Below are 13494 nucleotides of genomic sequence, written 5' to 3'. Positions count from 1 at the left end.
ATGCAAATGAAATCGATAAAATCACCAAGTAAATGTTTACAGATGCCAGCGATAGATGACCAGACTCCGCGATGCAGCATCTGCAGCATCGGGCTAATAGAGTGTGAAGAGGCTCTCTCTCTCTCAGGGGGCTCGGACTTTATCTAAAGCATAGATCAAAGTCCGTTCAGGTAGACCAGAAGTCAATAAATTGTACGCTAAATGGACAGCGGACAAAACGTTTGACTTAATTCCTGAAATGTTTATAATTTATTTTCCAACCGAAAAAAACCACAGAACACAAGACCAGCGACAGATTAAAGCTTTCAAGAAAATCTGTATCTCCAATGGAGGCATGCGCATGTGCCTCTGCCTCTGTCTCTGTCTTTGTCTCTGCCTCTGCCTCTGTTTGTTGCTGCTGCATAATTTGTTGTCGCTGTAGATACATTTGTAACTCTTCTCTCTGTGGAAGCAGAGCAGACCGAGGAGTATCTGTATCTTGGAATTCATTTGAATTTCAGTTTGTGGGCCTTAGCGCCCCTGGGGGTTGGGGGATCTTCGTGGGGAGGCTGCTGCTGCTTCTTCGTTTTATTTCTTATTAATGATGTGGGAACTTCTGTTTCTGTTGCCTTTTCTGCTTTACATTTCATTAATTATGAAACATCATTTCATTAATATCTGAATGAATGCTTTCCCATTCCGCACAAAATTAACATCAATTAAAGGCCCATGGAGAACCGAAATCTATACCGATTACATATATTGACATTTCCAATTAGATAGCTAACATCTCGTTGTGGAGATAATGCCCTGCTGCTGATGATCTTTTCTTTCTTTCTCGAGGGAGAGTGCAAATCCCACTGTGGTGCGGAGTGTTTCAAAGTTCTCACCATTTAATTAGTATGCATTTCCATTATTTATCTGTCGGTTGTCTGGCATTCTTTAACTTGTTTTGTGGCTGCTCTTTGGCTGCAGGTTATATCCCATCCATCCACTCATATTCTTTCGCTTTTTGGGCGCGTTCTCAGCCATGTTTTGTGGGTTTTACGAGCCTCGTTGTTTTTACAGCCTCAGAGTTGGGGTCTTTGGGCCTTCTTCTTCCACCAAAACTATCGTAATACATCAATATGATTATGAGGCACACACTCACTCAGTCCGTCAGCCCTTTCTTATACATTTGTGGCATGTGTGTTGATTTATTTGAAATTCGTTTTTTGTTCTGTTCTGCCTTTCTGTTTGTCAAAGGCAAACACACACAAACCAAACCGATCTTCGAACCTTCATCATTGCTGCTTAATTTCTGGTCTTCTCGTCTCTTGTTTCCTCCTCAAAAAAGTGTGAAGTTATGTTTCGGGCCTCTTCTGTTTAACCAAAAACTCATCAATATTTGATTTCTGCTCAAAGACAGTCGCTATTTGCGTTTTGTTTGGATTCAAAACTGGGGAAGGGAGTGTACGTTTACCCTATGTGGGTCATAGAGTCGTCAATTGAGTAGTACTTGAAAGGCAGGCTGTTTTTACTAGGAAATGTGTGTTTTTGGATACGGTTTTCCTATGTTTTATCCCTGATTTATGGACAGGCAAGAGCCACTTGATAGTTTTCCAACTTTTTCCCACAAAGTCTAATCAAAATCGTGTAAAATCCGACCGAGTAGCGCTGCTGTAAGACGCGTGACATGTTTTGTACCGTTATCCTTCAACTTAAGACTTCTTTTAGAGATTTTAATAATATTTATATCAATATCCAAGTCTTACGATAGTTTTTTTTTAGTTTCTTTAAAAAACCAACCGAGGGTCACTGCTGTATGACGCTTGAAATGTGTAAAAACTTCCCTCCAAAGCAATAGCTAGATATCTCTGAAGATTTACTGATTTTTCAAGCAACCCAAAACCTTTAAACCTATTAGTGGATTCTTTAGGCTAAGTCCCTCTTCAAAGTAGAACAAAACGAAGGCACTTTCCTTCACTCTAATTGCCTTTCCCACACACCCAATTTCCCATTACCGACGATCGCAAAAGAAAAACCGAACACAAAAAAATTGTGAGCTCCAATTGACAAAATCACGATTCATCGAACCGAACAACAATCGAAGGAACGGAACAGAACGGAACGGCGACGACAACTTAACTTTACACACATTCGGCGGGGATCTACTACAGTCGAAGAGATGGCGATAGGAATAGGAACGGGAATAGCAGAGGTACGAGGCGTAGAACCCTATCCACCATCACCAGCCTCCGCCTCCACCTCCTGCGAACAATTGGCGGCACAGAACTTTTAGGCCTTTGGGGCGTCTTTGCGTTTCGGCTGATGGAAGGAAGCTGAATGGCTACCTAAGAGGAGCACCTACCTACCAACCACTCCAGACTCTCTCTCTGACAAGCTTTGAATGCAGACAAAAGAACCCGAATGGGGGGCTTTAAGCCATGGTTTAGGCCCACAATTACGGTACTCGGGGTTCTGCAGCAGGCTCTCACAAAAAAAAGAACTGTCCAAACATTGTCGGAAATTTGTTAACTTTAATTTCTATTGCCAGTTGGACAGGCGGCCAATCGAACGAAAGTCGCGCGCGGGTGTTGTTCTGCCTCCATTGTTGGAAATTATGACAACCCTGGCAATGGGTTTCTAACGGTTCTTCCCTGATGCCAAGCCATGGTTGCCAATTTTTGTATTGTCGTAAATTTGTTACTCAATTTGTTGGACAGCAGAAACGACTGTAGAGAGAGTGTGGGGGGATCGATCGATCGTTCGATTCCCATATACGACTCAGGGGGGAATTTCTGGACACAAACGAAATGGAATTCTTTTACAACTCTCTTAGAGAATTTACCATAAACGGAAGCTGCCTTCCAATCATCAAAGAAAAGCCTCGGAAATTTCTGAAATATTTTAAGAGAATATTAAAACAGAAATACTTGTTGTTGGGCAGAGCTTTCTCAGCCTCAGACTCTCATCGGAAACTAGTTCTCTCTCTCCCTCTGTCACACACAAATCAATTTAACGATGCTCTCTAGCCCAGTTTCCAGTTGCAGTTGCAGTTGCAGTTGCAGTTCCAGTTTCCCCATCAATTGCCATCAGTTTCTTCGATTTTTCATTCAGAGACAAAGAGAGAGAGAGAGAGAGAGAGAGAGAGATCCACAGAACAGAACGACTTGTCGTCGGCATTTTGCAGGCAGCCAGCAACGACTTGGACTTCCTGTTGTCGCGTCATTATTGTCCATCATCATTTCCATTCGTAATGAGGCTAAGGCTGCTACTAAAAATGAAGTTGATCTTTAAGTTCATTTAGATGCCGCCGCAGTAAAAGAAAAGAAAGAATATAATGGCGGGGGTAGCCAGCCAGCCAGCCAGCCAGCCCTCCTGCACGACTCGTCGTCGTAGTCGTCGTCTGATCAGCTGTGGATCACTTAACCGCTTGTGACAATACACTGCTTACATCTGAGAGAATCCCAGCTAAAAACTTGCCTTAATGTATGCGATGGCCAACAGATCGGTCCACAGGAACGACAGGAACGAGTACAGAAGGAGGGCTAGCTGGCTGGCTGGCTGCTCCTCCTGGATATACTATGTACAACATTTACTATGTTCGCTGACATTCTTCGCGTAATTCTTCAATTTCAATTGCATTACTCCGCTAGTTCCTTTTGCTAGACTTTTGCTTTAGGCTGGAGTCTCAGTGCTCTCAGCTTTGACTCGTTCTGATGCTGCTGCTTGACTGTTGAGAGCTGGAAAAAAGCTAAAGAATTCAAGCTAAAAGGAGTGAAAAGTTGCAGCATTTAAGATATATTTATTTCAAAGGGATTTAACGTGTAATTTTAATCAGTTTCTACAAATAAGAAGTGCTTTGAAGTGCTTTAAGCACTAATATCTCGTTCGTTTCTCAAGAAACTTCCCTCCTGGGTTTTTCTTTTTTTTCCTGTATAATTGATTAAAAAGGATAGTAAAAAGCTTCATTTAGATGTGAATCTTCTGAGTTATAGCGAAATTTTACCTTACCTACTTGTATGTCTCCTCGGTTGAATCTATTTTGTGGATAAGAGATCGAAAAGTTTAGTAAAAAGCTTCTTTTATATGTGAAACTTTAGGCTTACTTACTTGTATGTCTCCTCGGTTTCAACTTTTCTGTGGATAAATTATCAAAATTGGTACCAAAAATCCTTCTAAAATCTTGAATCTTGATCTAAAAATTCCCAGCTAAATTCTCATCTCTTGTGTGGGGATGCTGGCCCCTTCTTCGCTTTGCCTTTTGTTCGTTTTGCGTTGAGGTTTTTCCTTTTTGCGGGGCAGAATTGTCGCGACATTTTTCTAGGTAAAACTCACGATCAATTGGCGACACGCTTCTTCTTGGCAGCTTCTTGGAGGCTTCGACCTGCTGCTGCTGCTACCAGATCTCTACGCTCTTCGTTCTTTGTGGACAGACTGGTCCTGTGGATCGTTTCGCTGCGACGAGGCCATGCAGCAGATGCACTCAGTCGGAGTCGCAGTCGGTGGAGCAGCCGCAGATAAAAGTGTTTATCATGTTTGCAATTATATGCTAAAATTGTAATTGCAAATGTTTGCCTAAGCTGTTGAGGGCTTTTCCATTTAGCGTAGAAGCCCCAGCCACATCCACAGCTTTGAAGTGTCGTTTCGTTTTGCTTAAACGGTTCTAACGAAGGTATTCCTATTACCCCCTCATGTGTGAGAACCGGATGCACGGACTAAGAGTAAGAGTAAGAGTTTTGGTATTAGGAAATGGCAAAGCAAGTTCCACAGATAATTGATGGATGGGAGAGAGAGAGAGGGAGATTCTGTGAGCTGACATTGAAATATCTTTATCCATTCACCACTCAAATCTCAATCTACAGAACACTCCATAGATGACTGTAGATTTGATAATTTTCTTTTATTTTCTCCTATTCGTATGATATAAAACCCACCTGAAAATGCAGGAACATCTGAGGAGAGTGAACAGACCATAAATCTGAACAAAACTCGACCTCTGTTGTGGCATCAACACTCCATCAAAAAAGCGCTGTGGCACTTAATGCCCACCCAAAAATGGCCATGATGACGATGTCCGTGCGTCCAAGAAGACGATGGTGGCATCAAGTGGTCTCCGGCATATAATGGTGCATCCAAAGTGCAGCTAATTTAAGGAAACGCTTACTCAACGACGACACTGACACCACCAGCCAAATGCATGCAACAACTCTGGATCCCATCATACGTACGTACGTGAGTGCTCCATCCTCCATCCACCATCCACCATCTGTAGCTCTTTCTTTCTCTCTGGGCCGAGAAAAGCCTACACCGATATGGAGGCGTTTTGCGGCTGCTGCACCAACAGGCGGCGCGTGACGTTCGGTGTCCACTTTTGGATGTCAAGCAAATTACATATATATGATTTTTATGTGACAAATGAGCTTAAGATGTTGTCGTTGATGGGGCAGTTCGGTTTGGTTTTTGGTTTTGGGTTGTGTCAGCAGCAACAGCAGCAGCAGCAGGTCTCTTCGGAGCGGAGAGATGGAGTCTAGAGATGGCAACGTGAATGTGTCGTGTGTCGTTTGAGGGTTCTATCTGTATCACTTTTGAATGCCTCTGTCTAGAAATCTGTGCTATCCATTGATTCAAAGTAGCTTTTACCCTGAAAGTATATGTATAAAACCAGAACTAAGCTCTTCATTTCGTTATTCGGATTAAAAAGGGTTATTTTCATTAAATAGTAGCTATCGATAAATTATTGAAGCTTCGATAAATAATTTAATGTGATAAAAACGATTTAGGATTATTCAAATATCGAATTTTTGATCAAAATTATAATTATAGTTAATTAATAGAATTATCGATAAATAATCGATACGTGTTTTAGCTCACAAAAAACTGTGGGTCTTAAAAATCATATTTCATTGATTATTAAAAATCGAATTTTTGAGAATTATTGTTAATTAATAGAATTATCGATAAATAATCGATAAGAGCTTTCAGCTAAAAAATAATGTCTGAGTCTTACAAAACCCTGCCTTGAGTCACTTTTATATTATGTTTAAATTCCCATTAAATAGTATTTTTATCATTCAATCGTTTCAATCACGCACTCCTCTCTCATCGTTTTGAAGCCACCCGGAACCTGGCTTTTACTTACCTTTTAGCCACGATCCGAACCGACACTCACGCACATTGACACAGTGACACATATATACGCGGAGATGATGTGGTTTTCCTCTTACCATTTCTCGTCTTTTATGATGGGTATGGTCCATCCATCGATTTGCATATTAATGCTGGACATGTTTTTGTTTGTGAGATACGCCTCCGCGCTTCTCGTTTCCGCCTTTCCTCATTGATGGAGCGGCAAAAGTGAGAGTAAAGGTCTTTTGGGGTGTCTTTGGATCTTCGGGGGTCATCATCTGTCAACCATTTGATTTATGCTCCAACTATGTTTTCCACCCAACGACCAAAAGATTGTTTACGATGTGTTACTTTTAGGCCAAAAGGTGTTGCCTGGTTATTCGAGTCGTCTTGTCGCATGTTCGACTGTCCGAGTCGGAATCGTCGCTCTAGACATTCCATCAAATGGTTTTCACTGCATTAAAATTGCTCGCGGTACTGCGTGAGTGTATTTAAAGTATTTCCAAAGACAAGACATTGTCATAAGATCCCAAGAAATGTGTGACCGACAACGCGACGACTGCACAGCCAACGAAAACTGTAACGATTGAGCGCAAAAATGTTGATGCAATCGTTTGGCTTTCGTCAAATATGGTTCGAGTGATCTGTGTTTGGGATTCTTGTTGCTTGCATTTGGGTTTGGGTGCTCCGCATGAGAAGGAGTTGTGGAGCGCATGTACCATGCCACATGATCTCGCACTGAACTCCCGCGGAGTCAGCAATGAACAGAATTTCTAGTTGAAACTTAATTAGAACTGCATTTCAAGTTTGTTTTTGTTTGGTTCTGACATTTGGTGGGGGTTATATGCACGATTCGTCTAGTTATCGATACGTAATCGTTCTAGACTTTTATATATGCCAATTTGGCATGGAAAGAATTTAATTTATCGCTTAATAATCGACAAGTTTCGACTTCGTTTCCGCCTCCTGTGCCTAAAGCCTAATTATCGATAATTATCGATAATAACTGACTTTTGTAAAAATTATTGGCAGATCCCACGGAGTATCCCCGAAGAATGCATAAATAATCGACAAATTTCGATAAATAATCGATAAATTTAAAACATGCTTTGCGGAGTGACCCGAGAGTGACCCTAGACTTCAATCTGCAATAACTCCTTGGATCTCTGAAACTTTTACGCATAGTTTGACCCTGTGCAACATGGGTTCATAATTCGTACAAAAATATTCCATAAAATCTATGAAATTCTAACAAGTCTTCTCATTACCGAGGACCTGCCAGAGATTGCTGCTTTTGGACATAAAAAAGCGGCATGGAGTCGGGGTCTCTGTACATATATCAATAGCGTGGAGTGGAGTGGAGCGGAGCGGAGAAAACTATGCAGAGAGATTCCATAAGCGAGACGACAGACTCTCTTTCACCCCCCACCTACTGCTCCGTCAACAGCCTCTCCTTTAGCGCCTATTAGCTAAGCCAATACTTCAAAAAAAGAAGAAAAAAAGAAGCACCAAAGATGCCACAGAGTGGCAGAGTGGATGCCTGGCTGGATACGCTGATACGCTGCTGCTTGCTGGATCTTGGATGAATGCTGGACCATAAATCACTGTGACGACGATGGCGACTAATTAAAAAATCGACACGCTTAACTGGCAAAAGACAAAATTAACATTTGCCAACAGACAAGAGGCCAGGCTGGTCGCTGGTCGTTGCTGTTGCTGTTGAGAGAAGGAAAAGGATCTGATGATGGGTTTTGTCTTTCATTTGTTTATGCTGGATCTTACAAGGGTTTTTCGCCAGTTAAAATTAATGACAATAATGTCAACAGGAATCCGCATGGGGAAAGAACAGATCAGATGATCATCTGAGCGGAAAGAACTTTGAACCCTACAACCTTTAAAAGGTGCTCTTCCTTATTCTTCCTCTACCGAATGAATGGCATTAAGTCGATAATGCATTAAATCAGGGAATACGCTTCATTGGACTCTAATTGCTAAATGCAAACAGGCCCCAGCAGGCCAGACAACGAGAGTCAACACAGCACTTGAGGCGGAGACAACGACAACGACGCTTCTCGGGAGTGGAAGTGCAAGTGCATTCAAACCGGAGAGGATGGAGCCTTCAAACAGAGGAAGCGAAGGTCCCACAGACAGTCCCAGTCCCAGTCCCAGTCCCCAGTTCCAATCCCAATTCTCTTCAGCAACAACATTGCGTGTAATTAAAACGCAAACTTGTCCAGGGATACCATCCCATACCAAGCCATTTTTCAAGTAGGTGAAAGACTAAGCTCTCCAACTGCAAGTCAGATTTCTTGAAAGATTTGTTAACGTTTAAACTTTCGAAAAGCGCTGCCGAGAGAGGGAAGAAGAATATCGAATCGACAAACGTCGTGCGTTGCCTTCCGTCGTTCATCGTTTGAGAGGAGAAAAATTAAGAAAAACTTAAATGAGGAAAAAAAAGCATTCCACACAAACTGCGTGAGAAGCTTGCCCCATTCCGGCCACAGATGGAGATGGAGCTCGAGCTGGAGAGGAGGTCCCATTCGAGGAGTCGCCGTCGTTTATTGATCGCCGCTTACCGATTATTGTTTAAACTGTTTTCCGAATGAGCGTTTACTTTGTGTAAATATTATTTTTACCAGCCAGAGATCTCTGTCGCAGACAAATATCAATTGGAAATCCCATTGGGCTTCGATATTGGAAATCTTCAAGAGACACAAACAGGAGAGCTCATCATTATAACGATCTCTCTCCAGTCTCTTTACGCTTTTGATTTAAACCGAAATATTTTAATGTTATTAACCGATTTTTCCATTTAATGACAATTGCTGCTGTATAAAAGGCATTTTTTCTGTGGGGGGTTTTAATGAGGCTCAAAATACGGCCGGAGAATGGAAATGTTTGAGGGAAGGGCTTGAATATGGAAATATAGGCCTGAGATCTGTTTGGGGAGCGGCAAAGCTGGGGTTCCCTCTAGATCTCTAAGATTTATGGGTCCCTACCGCCTTAAGCCTCTAAAAATGCCATTTAGACTGTCCTTAAAATCAATTAATTACCAAATTAATTAAATAAAAAATCGATTCATTTTATTTTTCAAGTGGTGGCTCTACAGGAGATGAAAAGATCCCCTGATTGAGCTCCTTATGAGGCCATTAAAAGGGATTTATGGCATCAGAAGGATTCACTTTGTGGATATTCACCTGGCAAGGACTCACTGTATGGACTCACTGTATTCCCCTGTAAAAGTATTTACTTTGTGATGATGATACTCCACAGAGGTCTACCCTATCTGTAATTTAAGTAATGCTTTAGCTTACATCTCCCTCTGGGAGAGAGCCGTGTCCCACGGCGACGATAACTCAATTAACTCCAACGAAAAGAAAAAGATAAACACTTCGGTGTATGAGAGCTGCCAAAGGTGTGCTGTGCTGTGCTGTTGCCTGATCTGTGGCTCATTTGGTATTAACGAAACATTTTGTTGTAGACAAGGCGCCATCTAACGCCAATCGCTTCGGACTGGACCCCGTATCCAGCGGAGGCGCTGCATGGTGCTGCCTTCCCGCCTGCCTGCCTGCCTGCCTGCCTGGTGGTTTTTCGATTTGAAAAAGATCAAACGCCGCCTGTCCGTTCGTTGTGTGGGGAGAGCAGCAGCAGCAGCAGCAGCAGCAGCAGCAGCAGCAGCAGCAGCACGTGAGAGATCACGATGACGACTCCGACTGCAACTCCAACTGCGCCTCCGACTGCAATGATGATGCGGGTTTTGGCTGAGAGACCAGTTATCATTTTTTGTGTGATTTTGAGATATAAGATATATGGTGTAGCCTATGCCCATAAAGCCAGTGATCTAATTAATAGGCTTGCATAGTTTTTTGCACCTGCATTTGGTGCGTGCAAATTTGTTGCGAGTGTTTTTTATTACAGTTTTACTTTCAATTCTCCCCAAAACCAAAAAAAAAACCAACATAGATCTCGATCTCAATCTGTACGTGTCCATGGCAACTCCTGTCGCAGTCTCTCGCTCGTCTATTAATTTGTATGATATAATCGAACGGCGGACTCTCCTTTTGCCTATTTTCAGAAGGAGGAGGCGTGTTCTCCAGTCTCCCATGTCCGACTGTTTGATTGATGGAAATCCATATTGAAGTCAAGCAGCGCCGTTTTGATTGCCACTAATAAGCGTAATTTTGACTTAAACTGTAGCTAGTTATTGGCACATACAACATACATAAATTGGGAGATTTTTCCCCAGCTAGGAAACGGTTTCCAAGGAAAAAAGGAAGTGGTATTGATACAGGGAACGATTTGAAGATAAATGTACCTAGGAGTACTAGTAGTGGTGTAGATTTCTAGATTCTATACTAAAATAACCATTCAATCTAAATGATTTTGGGTCTTTAGGTGGGTAATGCTTTTAAAGAGGTGTATCTATAGATCTATATGTTTAAAATTCTAAGGGTTCAACTTTAAAACTATGTAACGAAATGGTTGGAATCCCCATACATACCCCATATGTAGAAGAAAAAGAGTTCTAGACGCATATATTTATAGATTCCATCTGTAATGCCCACTCAATTTAGGTAGATATTATCTTTATAGAGGTGGATAGCAAAAAAGAGCTCTATATCTCAAAGATTTTCATAGCTATGGTTATTCCTTTCCTTGAGCTTCATGAAAATAAATTTACTTTAGGGACTCCAAACGGGGCTTTTCCACTGGCTAAAGTACTCCCAAAGAATGAGATCCACGATCCATTCAAATATCTTCCCTTCCGCCCTGAACTTTTGACCTTTTCCATGTGCTCATATCTCCCACAAAACATATCATGGAAGTGGCAGCAGCAGCAACACCACCCACTTGGGAGTCCAATGACCATTTGCGGAGGCTCGAACGCTAATTGGATATTCACACTCGGCCACATTTTGGGGCGGCGTAAATGGGAGGAAAGGAGAGCCCGAGAGTCGGTCGGTGGAGAGGCCTGAAAAAGGCGCCACTCCCAAAATAGGCAACTTGTAAGCGCCAAGAGGCAAAAGCCATGGAAGCCATGGAAGCCATGGAAATGTTTGCCAGAGACAGAGAAACGGAGCTCCAGAGATCTGCTTTTGAAGATCTTTTCACTGTTTCGCTGAGGTCTGGTGGTAACCAGAGCAAAACTCTACAGATGCGAGGATGGAACCCAAAAAAAGGCATACCAATGTGTGCGCATGCGCGGAATTTATGGTGACATTTGAGTGATTCGAGCGACGTGCTGCTGGCAGAAGGAGATGCACATCCTCCAGTCTCTGGTCTCCAGTCTCCAGTGTCCAGTGTCCAGTGTTCGGGTGTAAAAGCCAATTAAATTGGAGGAAAATTGGAACAAACTCTGGGCCAGCATGTAATTGCCTTTTCAACTCTGCCGATTATCCCTCCAGATGCTGGCTGGCTGCTTGTCTGTCTCTCTGGCATTCAATACATAAGTGGCCCACAAAATTAGCTTAATTTTTGTTTTTGGACTGGAAATTGCCTCCGCCGCCGACGCAGAGCCCAAACGCGCGGACAAGTGTCACAAGTGAAAGAGGGCCAAAGACCGGAGACCTCTTTCTGGCTACAGGTTTTCGGCCCCAAAAGAAATTCTCGAGAAATGCAAAGCAGTGGACCGGGGGATCGCGTTGGGTCACACACTTTCTGATCTTTGGCCGGCGATAAGGTGGAAGTGCGCAAGAGAGCCAGCCCTCACATAGCGATTATTCCATATTTACTTATTTTTATTCGCCAATCGGAAAGCACACACTCTGGCAGTGGTACTGGGACTCAGAGTGGGACTCTGAAGCATATTATTTGCGCGATTAAATTGAACGCGGAATGGGGCAGACTCTGCAGCTGGTGGAGGAGTGGGGGAGGCTGCAGCAGGAGGAGCCTCTTCTCCTTTGTGTGTGTCTCGGTCTGGCGGCGGGGGCTTCTGCGGCAGTCAACTTCACGCTTCGCTCAAGCATCACCAAATAAATTTCATTGACCATCAGTTGCACAGTGGAAAGAATGTGGCAAACAAGTGAAGAAAACTGCAGAGCTTCTTGGGGAGAGCCCATAGAAGAGCAATGGAAGAAACCACAGGATCAGTTATCAGGAATATCCTCTGTCGTCTTCGGTCTTTTGGGATAAGAAAATCTCAAATTTGATCCACTGTTCGCCATTGTCCGCCAAGATGCAGTCACTCTGTGTGATCCAAGGCGACGTGCCGCGACTGGTGCGGCTTCTGCTCCTGCTCCTTCCTTCGATGGCCACATTCCAAGTACTTTACCTTTTGCCTTTACCTTTTGGGCTTACCTTTTGGCTTTGCCTTTACCTTAGCCACAGCCACAACCTTACCTTGGATTTTTTTTTGTGCTAGTGCGGCTGCTGCTGGTTCTGCTGCCACTGCTGCATGCCCCAGCGCATGCTTCATCTGTTGCATGTAGTTACCGCTTTCATGGCTAAGTGGTTGACTGGACATGGTCGTCGGTCGTCTCTCTTTTTTCGTTCGTTGTGTGCTTGGGTGCCTGCCCAGCTCTGTCCTGTCCTGTCCTGCCTGCCTCCTTCGAATCGCAGATTCCCGGAGCAGCACTCCTCCACTCCTTTTGGCCTTTTCCATGGCCTGTGTTGTGTGGTGGTTCCCTTTGCTGTTGCGTGTCACGTACAAGCAATTCGCATGTTTCAAAAATGCTTCGGACATGGCTCTTTCTCTCTCTCTCTCTCTGTCTCTTTGCTCTTCTGCTGTTGTGCTGCTTGGACCCACAATCCAGAGATGTTCCTGTTCCTCTTGGTGGTTCATCTCGCCGTCATCATCATCGTTCTTTGAGGAGTGGGAAGGGAATCGGGTGGGATCGCAGGCGGGCAGGCACCACCACATACTTGTATGCGTACTTAAAAATAAATGTAAATTCTTTTATTTATTTCCTTTGTCAGATTAAACGGTTTAAAGGTTACACATTGCAGCAACCTTCGTTGCTCTCCTCTCCTCTCCTCTCTCCTCGGAGGATCACTCAACAATTCACATATTTAGCGAGTAATGCGGATAATATGGGGGTTTACTGCTCTGCTGTGCTGTGCCGTGCCATCCGCCTGGAAGGTAGCCCCCTAAGTTATGGTTACTATCTTTAGATATCCAATTAACATCATCTGGTGGGGAGCACCACATCCTCTAACCAGGTTCCCACCTTCGTAATCTTCTAATTTCATCAAGTCTAGACGGGAGTTCGACTACATGCCATAGCGATGGTCAAATGTATCGATATTTAGTAATGGGCGATATTTGGTGGACATATAAAACTCGAAAGTTCTTTACTTATAAGATATTTTGGTATTAGATACGAAATGTATGTAATTTGCAACATATTTTCCATACCTAACCCTTTTATGCTATCGATTATTTATCGATAATTAAGGACATTGTCA

At 43.1% G+C, this 13494-nt stretch overlaps 1 long non-coding RNA gene across 1 annotated transcript in view; it reads right to left on the bottom strand.

Annotated features, from left to right (window-relative positions):
* Nucleotides 1-3974: 3974 nt before the first annotated feature.
* Nucleotides 3975-13494, bottom strand: part of LOC117183237 (uncharacterized) — a 28612-nt gene continuing 19092 nt past the window's right edge. The window contains exons 2-4 of the long non-coding RNA XR_004468369.1: nt 4899-5605; nt 4075-4679; nt 3975-4001 (exon numbers count right to left, since the gene is read on the bottom strand). This is a non-coding gene — a long non-coding RNA (uncharacterized lncRNA). The remainder of the gene's footprint in view (nt 4002-4074; nt 4680-4898; nt 5606-13494) is intronic.

The sequence above is a fragment of the Drosophila pseudoobscura genome, chromosome 2, assembly GCF_009870125.1.
Source record: "Drosophila pseudoobscura strain MV-25-SWS-2005 chromosome 2, UCI_Dpse_MV25, whole genome shotgun sequence".
NCBI lineage: Eukaryota > Metazoa > Arthropoda > Insecta > Diptera > Drosophilidae > Drosophila > Drosophila pseudoobscura.
Note: the sequence above shows the minus strand (reverse complement) of the source record. Positions and strands in the feature narration are given on the sequence as shown.